This window comes from Bubalus kerabau, chromosome X (assembly GCF_029407905.1).
Source record: "Bubalus kerabau isolate K-KA32 ecotype Philippines breed swamp buffalo chromosome X, PCC_UOA_SB_1v2, whole genome shotgun sequence".
Lineage (NCBI taxonomy): Eukaryota > Metazoa > Chordata > Mammalia > Artiodactyla > Bovidae > Bubalus > Bubalus kerabau.
The window spans coordinates 115,604,652-115,616,719 of NC_073647.1; the positions used below are offsets into that span (position 1 = coordinate 115,604,652).

General features: G+C 38.9%; 1 long non-coding RNA gene across 1 annotated transcript; it reads left to right on the forward strand.

The window, feature by feature from the left end:
• Positions 1-978: 978 nt before the first annotated feature.
• On the forward strand, positions 979-5,006 carry LOC129638739 (uncharacterized). The gene is made up of 2 exons (XR_008707991.1): positions 979-1,074; positions 4,672-5,006. It is a non-coding gene; the product is annotated as an uncharacterized LOC129638739 (long non-coding RNA).
• Positions 5,007-12,068: the final 7,062 nt, after the last annotated feature.

Sequence of the window (12,068 nt, forward strand, 5' to 3'; positions counted from 1 at the left end):
TATCTGGAATTCAAATTTAACTGGGTATCCTGTATTTTATCCAGAAATCCTATTTGAAACTCAAATCAAGTAGATAGGGCTTGTCTTGGTGTTTGAAATGAAGAAGTAGACTTGGGCTGATGTAGAATCAGTTCTTCAAGGCTGTTAGACACAGTTTTGTGCTGGAAGAGGACTGGTTTAGACTTCTTTCTGAGTCATCTCTTGCTTTTCCATTGTAGACTTTCCAATCCCCACCCCCTGCCATATTGAACTATCTGCAGTTCAGAAAATGGAAATTTTTTTTTGGGGGGGGGCATGTGAAATCTTCCAATTTACAATGTTAGCTCTTTCTTTTGTAAACTAAGTAGGCCAAATAAAACTCACATTCATACTGGATTGAGCCATAAGGCCACCTGTTTGAGATCTTGTATTAACTATTCAAATGTGACACCATTTTTCAAAGGTCTATATTAAGGGCAGTTCCAATGGGCTGGGATAACTCAATCTTGTACTTAACTCTGTCTGAACTCTGGAGAACAGTTGCCTGCTTTCTTGCTGTTCTCCCCTAAAACAGGAACTTTATATTTTATTTTTATAACCTCAGCTGCCAGCAAAATGTTTGAGACATAGTAGGCAATCAGATGAATGAATAAATGAGTGAGTGAATGCATCTTGGTCACCTCCTATTCTTCCAGGCAGAAGAACACTAATTCCTTTCCATCCCAGCATGTGGCAAAAGTGGTAAAATAATTACTTTAGACATAAAATTTTGTTATTAAGTATTTCACAGTTCAAGGCTGGTAAACAGTGGAAGTTTAATAACTGATTGCATCTTGGAAACCACATGTGAAGGGGACAGTCAAGCTTCTGGAATTTGGCAGTGTTTATAGCTCTACTTGCAGTGGTTTTAAAAATAATGTGACATATTCAGTGCAAATGCATTACTGTTAATATTTTATTAGAGAGTTATTGTTTTCTCTTTGAATATCTCTCATTATAGGCTGATGCATTATTAAGTAGAAATGTATTACATCCAAGGACCAATTTTCCCATCCCTGGGCTATGTATTTCTGATTCTATAATAGAAGTCAATGGGTAAGTCAGATTCATTTCATCCAAATTTACAGCACACTTTTTTGGAACTTTCATTTGAGGGATGCCTGCATAATCATGTAATATATTTTAGGTTCTGCAGCAGAATAAAGCAAGCAAATGGAGCCAACTTCATTGTTAATACAATGGAGCAGCTGCATGGTGACTGCAGACATTACTGGAGACTATCAGTCATTGGTACAATCAAGAATGAATCTCCTTCCAAATTTTCACAAGGAAACAATAGCACATCCCCTATAGCTGGCATTTACATGCTCTTTCTGGTAAATATTTTAAGTCAAATATGATTCAACGTTGTTAAAAAAGTTTCAACTCTTCCTGCTGAAATGCTATAGAATGACTGAAAGAGCTTTGGTCTATTTAGTAACTATCTTATGAATTTAAAAGCAATCATAATTTTAAAACTGAAGCATTAAGCAGGTCTTGGGCAATTGAGGATGGCAAACGCAGAGCCCTCCCTGCCATATATTGCTCAGCTGAAACCTAATTGCAGAGGGAAGCTTTCAGTGGATAAGAATATGTGTTAGGAAAATTTTACCCTAGATACCAGATTCACCTTTGCTTTATATCATATTTGAAATTATTGTATTTCCTGGAGGAGAAATTTTAAAGAAAAATTTAAAGTATAATTCATTGTTGAGATGAAGAACATGATAAAGCAGTCTGATCATTAGTGCAGGGCATCAGTCTTGAGGTAGGACCAGATTCCAGGAGGCTTCTGGTGTGGGTCCCAGACCCTGCTCTCCCAATGTGGCCTGAATGTCAGAGCCTATTTCTGGCACTTCTATCACTGACTCTTGGAAATTAACCCTCTATGAAATTCAAAAAATAGCAAATTTTAACAACTTGAGAATGAGAACATTTACAGTTGGGAGAAGCTTCGCAAACAGACTTTTCAATGTACTGTAATTTTTTCTTCTCTAAGGCAGCTTGGCTTAGGAGATTATAAGAAGAGAAAAATGAAGGAAATCAGTTTTTTTTTTTAATTGTGGTGCCTCTTAACTGTTCTGTCATAAACTACTTTTTCATTGGGGGGAAGATGTTTAGATCAAATCAGTTTTTCCCAAATTGTGTTCTGAGATCTTCAGACAACTGGCATGAGAGTCAGGTGGATGCTTGCTTGCTGAAAATGAAAATTCTTGGGCCCTCAACCTATAGAGTCAGTCTCTTGAGTCAGACCAATCTGCCAATTCTAGCTGTTTTGTAGACATACTAGAGTTTGAGATCCATTGGGCGAGGTGAACCTCAGGGCCCCTTCCTCCTACAAAATTTTGTGAGGCTTGGATGGTCTTTCCAAAATTAAGCTTGTTGGTGATGGAAATTTCTACTCCTCCCTTGCAATAAATTTAATAAACCTGAAAAGGGTTTCATCAAGTGGGATTTAGTTAACAGATAAAGTTTGGATAGTTTAGCTAACTATCCAGAGAGCTAGTCAATCTTGGATTATTGGAAGGAATAGCGCTTAAATATTTATACAGGAAATTAGATTTAAAATAGACCAATCAAGTAACTTGAGTCTGTGGAGGTTACCTGCCATATCAGTAAACAAAGGATGTTGTGGCTATCAAGCCATCAGCCACTTCAGTGCCCTCCACACCCCCACCACCCCTGTGCACCCTGAGGGGATTCTGGATGGAGAAAAACAGGATACTGGCCCTAAGTGCTTATCAGAGGAATGATTTCAATGAGCCCAGACTCTTGCATCTTCCCATATACAGAAAAGCACCAAATTCTGTAACTTGAGACTTTTGTTTTTTCTTTAATTAGCATAAATCTTTTGATGTTCAACCACCTGGTTTGTTTTTGCAAACTGCTGCATATCTTGGCTCTTACCTCCTCAGAACAGTCCCTCAGAGCTATCTGAGAAACTGTCTCCTGTGGTTAAGTCCTCAGTACTTCCACCAGATAAAACACAATTTTCAACTTGTAGGTTGTGCATTGTTTTCAGTTAACAAGTCTCAGAAATTCTCATGATGTTTAGGAGGCTGATCAATTTTTGTGCACATGCATTTTCTGTTTAGTTTCAACAAATCCAAACTCATTCAGGTTAGTTCCTCACTGGGTAGAGTTTGCTTGTCTTTGATACTTGCAAGAGATTGAAGAGTTCTTAGGGAGCCACATGAGGCCTTAGAAATCTAATGAGGAAGCTGACATCAAGAAGGAAGAGGAGAGTTTTCATTTCAGCAAATCCTTCCTTCTACTTGATGATTGGATTACAACACCCACTTCTGGTTGGTGAGGCTGTGGAGCAACTGAAACTCTCATATATTGTTGATAGGAGTGGGAAATGGTGAAGTTAAAAATGTACCTTTCTTATGACCTAGCAATTCCACTCCTAGGTATTTACCCAAGAGAAAGAGCACACATTCAAAGACTTATATTAGAATATAATTAAGAGCTGTACTGGTAATAGACAAAAATCTGGAAATAGCTTAGATATGTATGAGCAGAAAGGCTAAACTATGGTATATTCATACAATAAAATATATCTACTACTGATGTACCTAAGACATAGATGAATTTCAAAATATTATACTGAATAAAAGAAGTCTCATGCAAAAGATTACATAATGTTATGATTCCATTTACATTACATGTTCCTGCTTCTGTTTATTTTTTCTCTGTGGACATAGTTCCAGGCTGCTCCATAGAAGAGAATCTGGCCAAGGGCCTGGGTTGGAAACAGTACACAGTTATAATGATAACCACCATTAACTGAATGCTTAAGGGCCTGGCACTACCCTGAAATTTGAGCATTACTTCTATTTTATGGATGAGAAAACTGGGCCTCAGACAGAGCATATGACTTGCCCAAAGCTACACAGGAAATAAGCACTGGAGCTAGGTTTATTTCTAGCTCAAGAATATCTTATTTCCAGAGCAGCAGTTTTACCCTGAGGGTAAAGAAGAGGATATTGGTAATGCACGAGAGAAATCAGCCTAGAATCTCTTCCTGGGGTTGGGGGAGGGAGGGAGGGAGGAAAGAGGGGAGGAAGAGCAGGAGGGGGAATATTAAAGAAGATATGCTATGGTCTTGTAGATTTTCTGTCAAGGCTAGAGACTGCCTTTTTGACCCTACTTCACAATATATTGAACAATTGTTAATTTGTTCCTCACAAAAGCCTGAAGCAGATAAGGAAATTGTCCTGAAGAAGTAAATTACAGTCATTCCTAGGTATCCTCCAGGAATTGGTTCCAGGGCCACCCATATCTTCATATCAAAAATCCATGAATAATTAAGTTTCTTATAACATACACACCTCCTCCCATATACTTTAAATCGTTGCTAGGTTACTTACAATATGTAATACAATGTAAGTGTTTTGTAAATAGTTGTAAATACAGTGTAAATTGTTGCCAGGGCCTGGAAAATTCTATTTGTGCTTTTTTGGAACTTTCTGGAATTTGGGAGGTATGGAGTATTTTCTATCAAAGCTGGTTGAATTTGCGCTTGTGAAAGCAAGGGATATGACAGACTGCCAACTGTACAAGATCTAAGTGTTAAAGCAACCACTGACTGAAACCGCCCACTCTTGCTAGGCCTGTTAGTAACCACTTGCCTGAGTTATCTTACAACAGGAGTTCCTGGTAAGGAACGTGGAACTAACAAGCTACCACTAACTGGAAGAATTCGGGAAAGGTCAAAAGCAGAGAAGAGATGCCTGTCCATATGTCCTACCAACCTCCCAGAATTATTCTTGCTGCATCCATCTTGGCTGAGTAATGCATGCGACACCAAGAAGGACCCCGAGTCAGAATGATTGGCCAAAGACAACCCAGAAACTAATCTCATCACCATAAAACCTGAGACTGCGAGCCACGTGGCAGAGTGGTTCTCCTGGTTTCCCTTACCCTACTGTTCTCCACCTGGGTGCCTCTTTCCAATAAAGTCTCTTTCTTTGTCAGCTCATGTGTGTACTCGGACAATTCACTGTTAGACAAGAGCCCACTCTCGAGCCTTGGAAGGTGTTTCCTTTCCTGCAATATAAGCCTTGTAACTGGATTTTGAACTGATCTACAGATCCTGTGGTGCACTTCCTGGTAGACTAAATCACAATGAAGGAAAGAGATACAAAATGTTTTTACAGATTTTTCTTTAATGCTTAATTGCTTCAGAGGGTAATAAGCAAAAGGACATGTTTTCTAGTCTCTCTTGAGGGCAGATGTGAATAAGAGTGCAGGTGGTATTGAGGTGGTCGGGAGGATGAGAGGTTCAGATTTTGTCAATTCTGCTTTTCTGCTCTCATTAATGCCAATTTTCACGGCTTACACTAGTGATTCTGTTGCAGGAAAATGGGGCACAAGAAGACAGTCATGTCCCAAGTCTCGGGTGAGTTCCTGGGATGGGCCTGGGAGGGTCCTTGGCTTCACACAGGAAAGATTTCAAGAGTGACACATAGCAGAATTAAAGCAGGTTTATTTAGAGAGATATACATTCTATAGGCAGAATGCAGGCCATCTTAGGAGGTGAGAGTGGCCCCCAGGGGCCAGGATGGTTAGTTTTTATGGGCTGGGTAATTTCATAGGCTGTTAAGTGAAGGGACAGGGTTTTCCAGGAATTGAATCACTGCTCCCTTTTGGCCTTTTATGGTCAGCCTCGGAACTGTCATGGCACCTGTGGGTGTGTCGTTCAGTATATACTAATGTATTACAATGAGTGTATAATGAGGCTCGAGTTCAACTAGAAGTCGAATCTTGCTTCCATCTTGGGCCTAACAGAGTCTAACTAGTTTTTGTTGTGTCCTCAATGGCCATGTCATTCTTTCAATGATTGTGCCCTGCCACCTTCCCTCCTGTCTCAATTCCAAAGGCAGTGCTTCTGATTCCTTTAAAACCCTCCTGTCCAGCAAGGTGAACTGAAGATGGATGAATCTCTGACGTGGAAACTCCCTCAGTGGAGGTGTGTCACAGGCTCTTTGAGAAGCTGATGAAAACCTTGGAGACTTTCTCTATAGAAATGAACCTACATGTAAAATTCTCCATGCAATGACGAAAGGTCGATAGACCTGCTAAAACTTACCATGGCGGTCCCTGTTAAGAACCTCTGTATTTGTGGATAAAGCCTGGAGTACCTTGGGGTGGGGGTGAGGGTGGGCCTCCAGCAGAATGGTCCTAAGATTGTGAAAAGTATAGACCCACTGTTGTAAAAAACCTTGGATTGAGAGGAGAAGTTTCAGCTTTGCCACTTTACCAGCTGTGTGGCTTCAAATGAATCCTTTCTGAGTTTAAATTTCCTCATCCAGAAAATGAGGGTGATAGTGTCTGCCTTTGCTGGGAAGAATATCAGTGTGAGACAATCTTATTCTTTGTGAACTTTCAATCATTTGATAAATACTGATTTTGCCAGATAATCACCTAAGTACTGGGTTTACAGTCATGAATCAGTTATTAAGAATTTCCTTACCTTATGGGGCAGGGAAACAGGTGATCAGTGATGAGTGAATGAAACAAGATGAAGCATATAATTACAAAGTATTCATTACCTTCATAGCTTTATCACTGAGTGTAGCAATGGGAAAGAACCTAGTGGAGAGACCTGAAACCACTAAGAATAGTTAGGGGAAATTCTTTGTAGGAGAATCCATTTAAGCCACTAAGTCATTAAGAAAACAGAAGTGGCAATGGAGATGGGGAGGAATAGGCTGATTGGAGACACATCTGTTTTATTAAAATCTGTCTAAACAATTTTTTTTTTGGATAGACAGTACATAGGATGTGATTCAAAATTCAAAAGGTATAAAAATAAATAGAGTGAAAGTTTCCCTTCTAACCAATGACCTAGTTCTTCTCCCTGGAAGTAACACACTGTATCCATTGCTTACATATTCCTCCAGTGACTTTTTTTTTAATATGCAAGCAAATACATTTCCACAAACGATATTATATTTTATGTAATGTTCTGTACCTTGTTTTTTTTCTTAATGTATCTTGAAGCTCCATATTAGTATCTAAACAGATCCCACACTCATTTTGATGACTGCATTGTGTTCTATTGAGTGTACCATAATTTATTTGACCTTTCTCTAGTGATCTTAGTTTTCTGAATGTCGAGTTTTAAGCCAACTTTTTCACTCTCTCCTCTTTCACTTTTATCAAGAGGCTCTTTAGTTCTTCTTCACTATCTGCCATAAGGGTGGTGTCATCTGCATATCTGAGGTTATTGATATTTCTCCTGGCAATCTTGATTCCAGCTTGTGCTTCGTCCAGCCCAGCGTTTCTCATGATGTACCTGCATAAGCAGGGTGACAATAGACAGCCTTGATGTACTTCTTTCCCAATTTGGAACCAGTCTGTTGTTCCATGTCCAGTTCTAACTGTTGCTTCTTGACCTGCATACAGATTTCTCAGGAAGCAGGTCAGGTGGTCTGGTATTCTTATCACTTTAAGAATTTTCCACAGTTTATTGTGATCCACACAGTCAAAGGCTTTGGCATAGTCAATAAAGCAGAAATAGATGTTTTTCTGGAATTCTCTTGTTATTTGGATTTTTTTTTTTTTTTGCTTTATCAACATTCAGAAAACTAAGATCATGGCATCCAGTCCCATCACAACAGCAAATAGATGGGGAAACAATGGAAATACTGACAGACTATTTTTTTTGGTCTCCAAAATCACTGGAGATGGTGACTGCAGCCAGTGAAATTAAAAGATGCTTGCTCCTTGGAAGAAAAGCTATGACCAACCTAGACAGTATATTAAAAAGCAGAGACATTACTTTGCCAACAAAGGTCCATCTAGTCAAAGCTTTGGTTTTTCCAGTAGTCATGTATGGATGTGAGAGTTGGACTGTAAAGAAAGCTGATCACCAAAGAATTGATGCTTTTGAACTATGGTGTTGGAGAAGACTCTTGAGAGTCCCTAGGACTGCAAGGAGATCCAACCAGTCCATCTTAAAGGAAATCAGTCCTGAATATTCCATTGGAAGGACTGATGCTGAAGCTGAAATTCCAATAGTTTGGCCACCTGACACTAAGAACTGACACATTGGAAAAGACCCTGATAATGGGAAAGATTGAGGGCAGGAGGAGAAGGGGATGACAGAGGATGAGATGGTTGGATGGCATCACTGACTCAATGGACATGAGTTTGAGTAAACTCCAGGAGTTGGTGTTGGACAGGGAGACCTGGTGTGCTGCAGTCCATGGGGTCGCAAAGAGTCTGACATGACTGAGCAACTGAACTGAACTGGTGATGTAGGGCTTCTCTGGTGGCTCAGATAGTAAGGAATCTGCTGTCTGCAATGCTGGAGACAGGATTTGATCCCTGGGTTGACAAGATCCCATGAAGAAGGAATGGCAACCCATTTTCTTGCCTGGAAAACTCCATAGACAGAGGAACCTGGCTTGCTGCAGTCCATGTGGTTGCAAAGAGTCAGACACGACTAAGTGAACAACACACACACACTAGTGACCTAGTCATGGACATTTTGGTTGCTTCCAAACTTTCGCTGTTACAAGCAATGCTGAATATGCCTATTTGTGCACATGTGAGTATATCTGTAGGATAAATTCCTTGAAGTAGAATTCCTGGGTGCTTTTGCAGTTTTGACAGACATTGTCATTCACCCTCCCCAGAGGTCTTACTGATTTGCAGTCCCAACCAGTAATGTTCGAGTCTTTCCCTGACATCTTTGCCAGTTACTGGATTATCAAATTTTTGGAGCTTGTGAATCTGATAAGGGAAGAATTTCTCAGGGTAGTTTTAATTATTTATTTCTTTTATTATGAGCAAGGTTGAACATTTTCCCCCACAGTTAGAAACCATTTGCATTTCCTTCTCTGTGAACTGCTTGCTCATAGACTCCAACAATTTTTCTTTCTGGCTGATGGTATTTTATTTTTGATTTGTAGAAGCCCTTTATATATGTCATTTGAATTGCAGTCATCTGTTCTATTCTGTTGTTTGTCTTTTGACTTTGCTTATGGTGCTATTTGCCATACAGAAATATTTAATTTTTAGTCATTGATATCAATAATTTCTTTTACAGTTCTGTGTTCTGAATCAACTTAGGCCATTCTACACTTTTTTATTGATGTATAGTTGATTAACAATATTAGTGAATCAATTACTTTCAGGTGTATAGCAAAATGGTTCACATATATATATATGCCAGGTTATTTCCATTATAGGTTTTTATGAGATATTGAATATAATTCCCTGCTTTTACAGTAAATCTTTGTTGCTTATCTAGTTTATGTATAACAGTTTGTATCTGTTAATCCCTCACTCCTAATTTATCACTCCTCCCCTTCGCCTTGGGGCTTCCCTGGTGACTCAGCAGTAAAGAATCAGCCTGCAGTGCAAGAGATGCAGGAGGTGCAGTTTCAATCCCTGGGTTGGTAAGATCCCTGGAGAAGGGCATGGCAACCCACTCCAGTATTCTTGCCTGGAGAATCCCATGGACAGAGAGCCTGGTGGGTTCATGGGATCACAAAGTGTCAGACAGACTGAAGTGACCTAGAATGTACGCACTCCTTCTCCTTTGGTAGCCATAAGTTTGTTTTCTATATCTGTGAATCTGTTTCTGTTTTTTATAAAGCTTCATTTGTATTATTATTCAGATTCCACATACAAGTGATATAACATTTATTTGTCTTTCTCTGTCTGACTTACTTCACTTAATATTATATAATATCTTTAGGTCCATCCATGTTGCTACAAATGGCAATATTTCATTCTTTTTTATGGCTGAATAATATCTGATTGTTTTATATGTGTGTGTATGTGTGTGTGTAACACATCTTCTTTATTTAATCCTCTGTTGCTAGACATTTAGGTTGTTCCCATGTCTTGGCTATTGTAAATAGTGCTGCTATGAACAGTGGGGTGCTGTTTTCAAATTAGAGTTTTTAACTGTTTTGGATATAAGCCCAGGAGTGAGATTGATGGATTATATGGGAGCTCTATTGTTAGTTTTTTGAGGCACCTCTATACTGTTCTCCATAGTGGCTGCACCAATTTACATTCCCACCTATAGCATAGGAGGGTTTTCTTTTCTTCACACCCTCCCTAGCATTCATTATTTTTAGAGTTTTGATGTTAGCCATTCTGACCACTGTGAGGTGATGCCTCATTGTAAGTTTTGATTTGTACTTCTCTAATAATTAGGGTGTTGAGCATCTTTTCATGTGCCTATTGGCTATCTATATATATTCTTTGGATAAATGTCTATTTAGGCCTTCTGCTTATTTTTTTTTTTATTGAGTTGTATGAGCTGTTTGTATAGTATTTTTATTTTTAAAAGTTTTCTTCATATAGATCATGCAAGTATCTTAAGATATTCCCAGGTATTTTATCCATTTTCTTTTAGTGGCTTTTGTAAATAGGATGTATTCTTCCAATAGCTCTTCAGTTTGTGTATGTGGAAGTGGAAGTGTTAGTCACTTAGTCATGTCCGATTCTTTGTGACCCCATGGATTGTAGCCCACCAGGCTCCTCTGTCCATGGAATTTTCCAGGAAAGAATACTGGAGTGGGTTGCCATTCCCTTCTCTAGGGGATCTTCCTGACCCAGAGATCAAACCCAGGTCTCCCTCATTACAGGCAGATTCTTTACCATCTGAGCTGCCAGGGAAGCCCTGTTTGTGTATACGAAGGCTATATGTTAACTTTGAATATATTTCTATTTATCAATTTTGTATCTATAAATTTTATTGAATTATTTTTATAGTTATTTTTCAGTTGATCATTTTGATTTTCTAAGTATATAATTATAGCAAATGTAAATAATAATTTTACCTTCTCATTTCCAATTTTGTTCATTTACTTTTTTCCTTTTGCCTTACTACATTAGCTAGTATGTCCAGATAAAGTTTAAATAATAGTAATCAATAGTGATAAGAAAGACAACAAAACATTAAAAAATGACAAGTCACTCTGTCAACAATAAATGATCAGATGAGAGCAGGAGAAGTTTTAACTCCCAAGTGCAAAGATATGACTGCTAGCATTTTGGAATCCCTAAGACAATAACCTATTGACCCTAAAGTGGATGAAATTCAGCCAGTCAATAGACCTATCCAAGTATACATAGACCTTAATCTGTTTTCCTTTCCTCATTCTTACATATGATACTAAAGGATTACCAGTCTTTTCATAAAAGCTTACAATATGGAAAGAAATACAAAGAAAATCTATGAAAGAACTTAAAATGCATTCTAATCATATTTGAAGGGAAAGAGTTGTTGGGGGGTTTGTGTGTGTAACCGAGCTGAATTCTCAACTGTCCTGCCAGTAAATGAACAGACATTATTTAAAAATGATAAATAAAGAGCAGTTCAGTTCAGTTGCTCAGTCGTGTCCAACTCTTTGCGACCCCATGGACTGCAGCACACCAGGTCTCCCTGTCCAACACCAACTCCCGGAGTTTATTTGAACTCATGTCCGTTGAGTCGGTGATGCCATCCAACCATCTCATCCTCTGTCATCCCCTTCTCCTCCCCCTTCAATCATTCCCAGCTCAGGGTCTTTCCAATGAGTCAGTTCTTCACATCAGGTGGCCAAACTATTAGAGTTTCAGCTTCAGCATCAGTCCTTCCAAAGAATATTCAGGACTGATTTCCTTTAGGATGGGCTGGTTGGATCTCCTTGCAGTCCAAGGGACTCTCAAGAGTCTTCTCCAACACCACAGTTAAAAAGCATCAGTTCTTCAGTGCTCAGGTTTCTTTACAGTCCATACTGGAAAAATCTCACATCCATACTGGAAAAACCATAGCTTTGACTAGACAGACCTTTGTTGGCAAAGTAATTTTTCTGCTTTTTAATATGCTGTCTAGGTTGGTCATAACTTTTCTTCCAAGGAGCAAGTGTCTTTTAATTTCATGGCTGCACTCACCATCTGCAGGGATTTTGGAGCCCCCCAAAATAAAGTCTGTCACTGTTTCCATTGTTTCCCCATCTATTTGCCATGAAGTGATGGACCAGATGCCATAATCTTAGTTTCCTGAATGTTGAGGTTTTTTTTTTGAAACAGCTTTT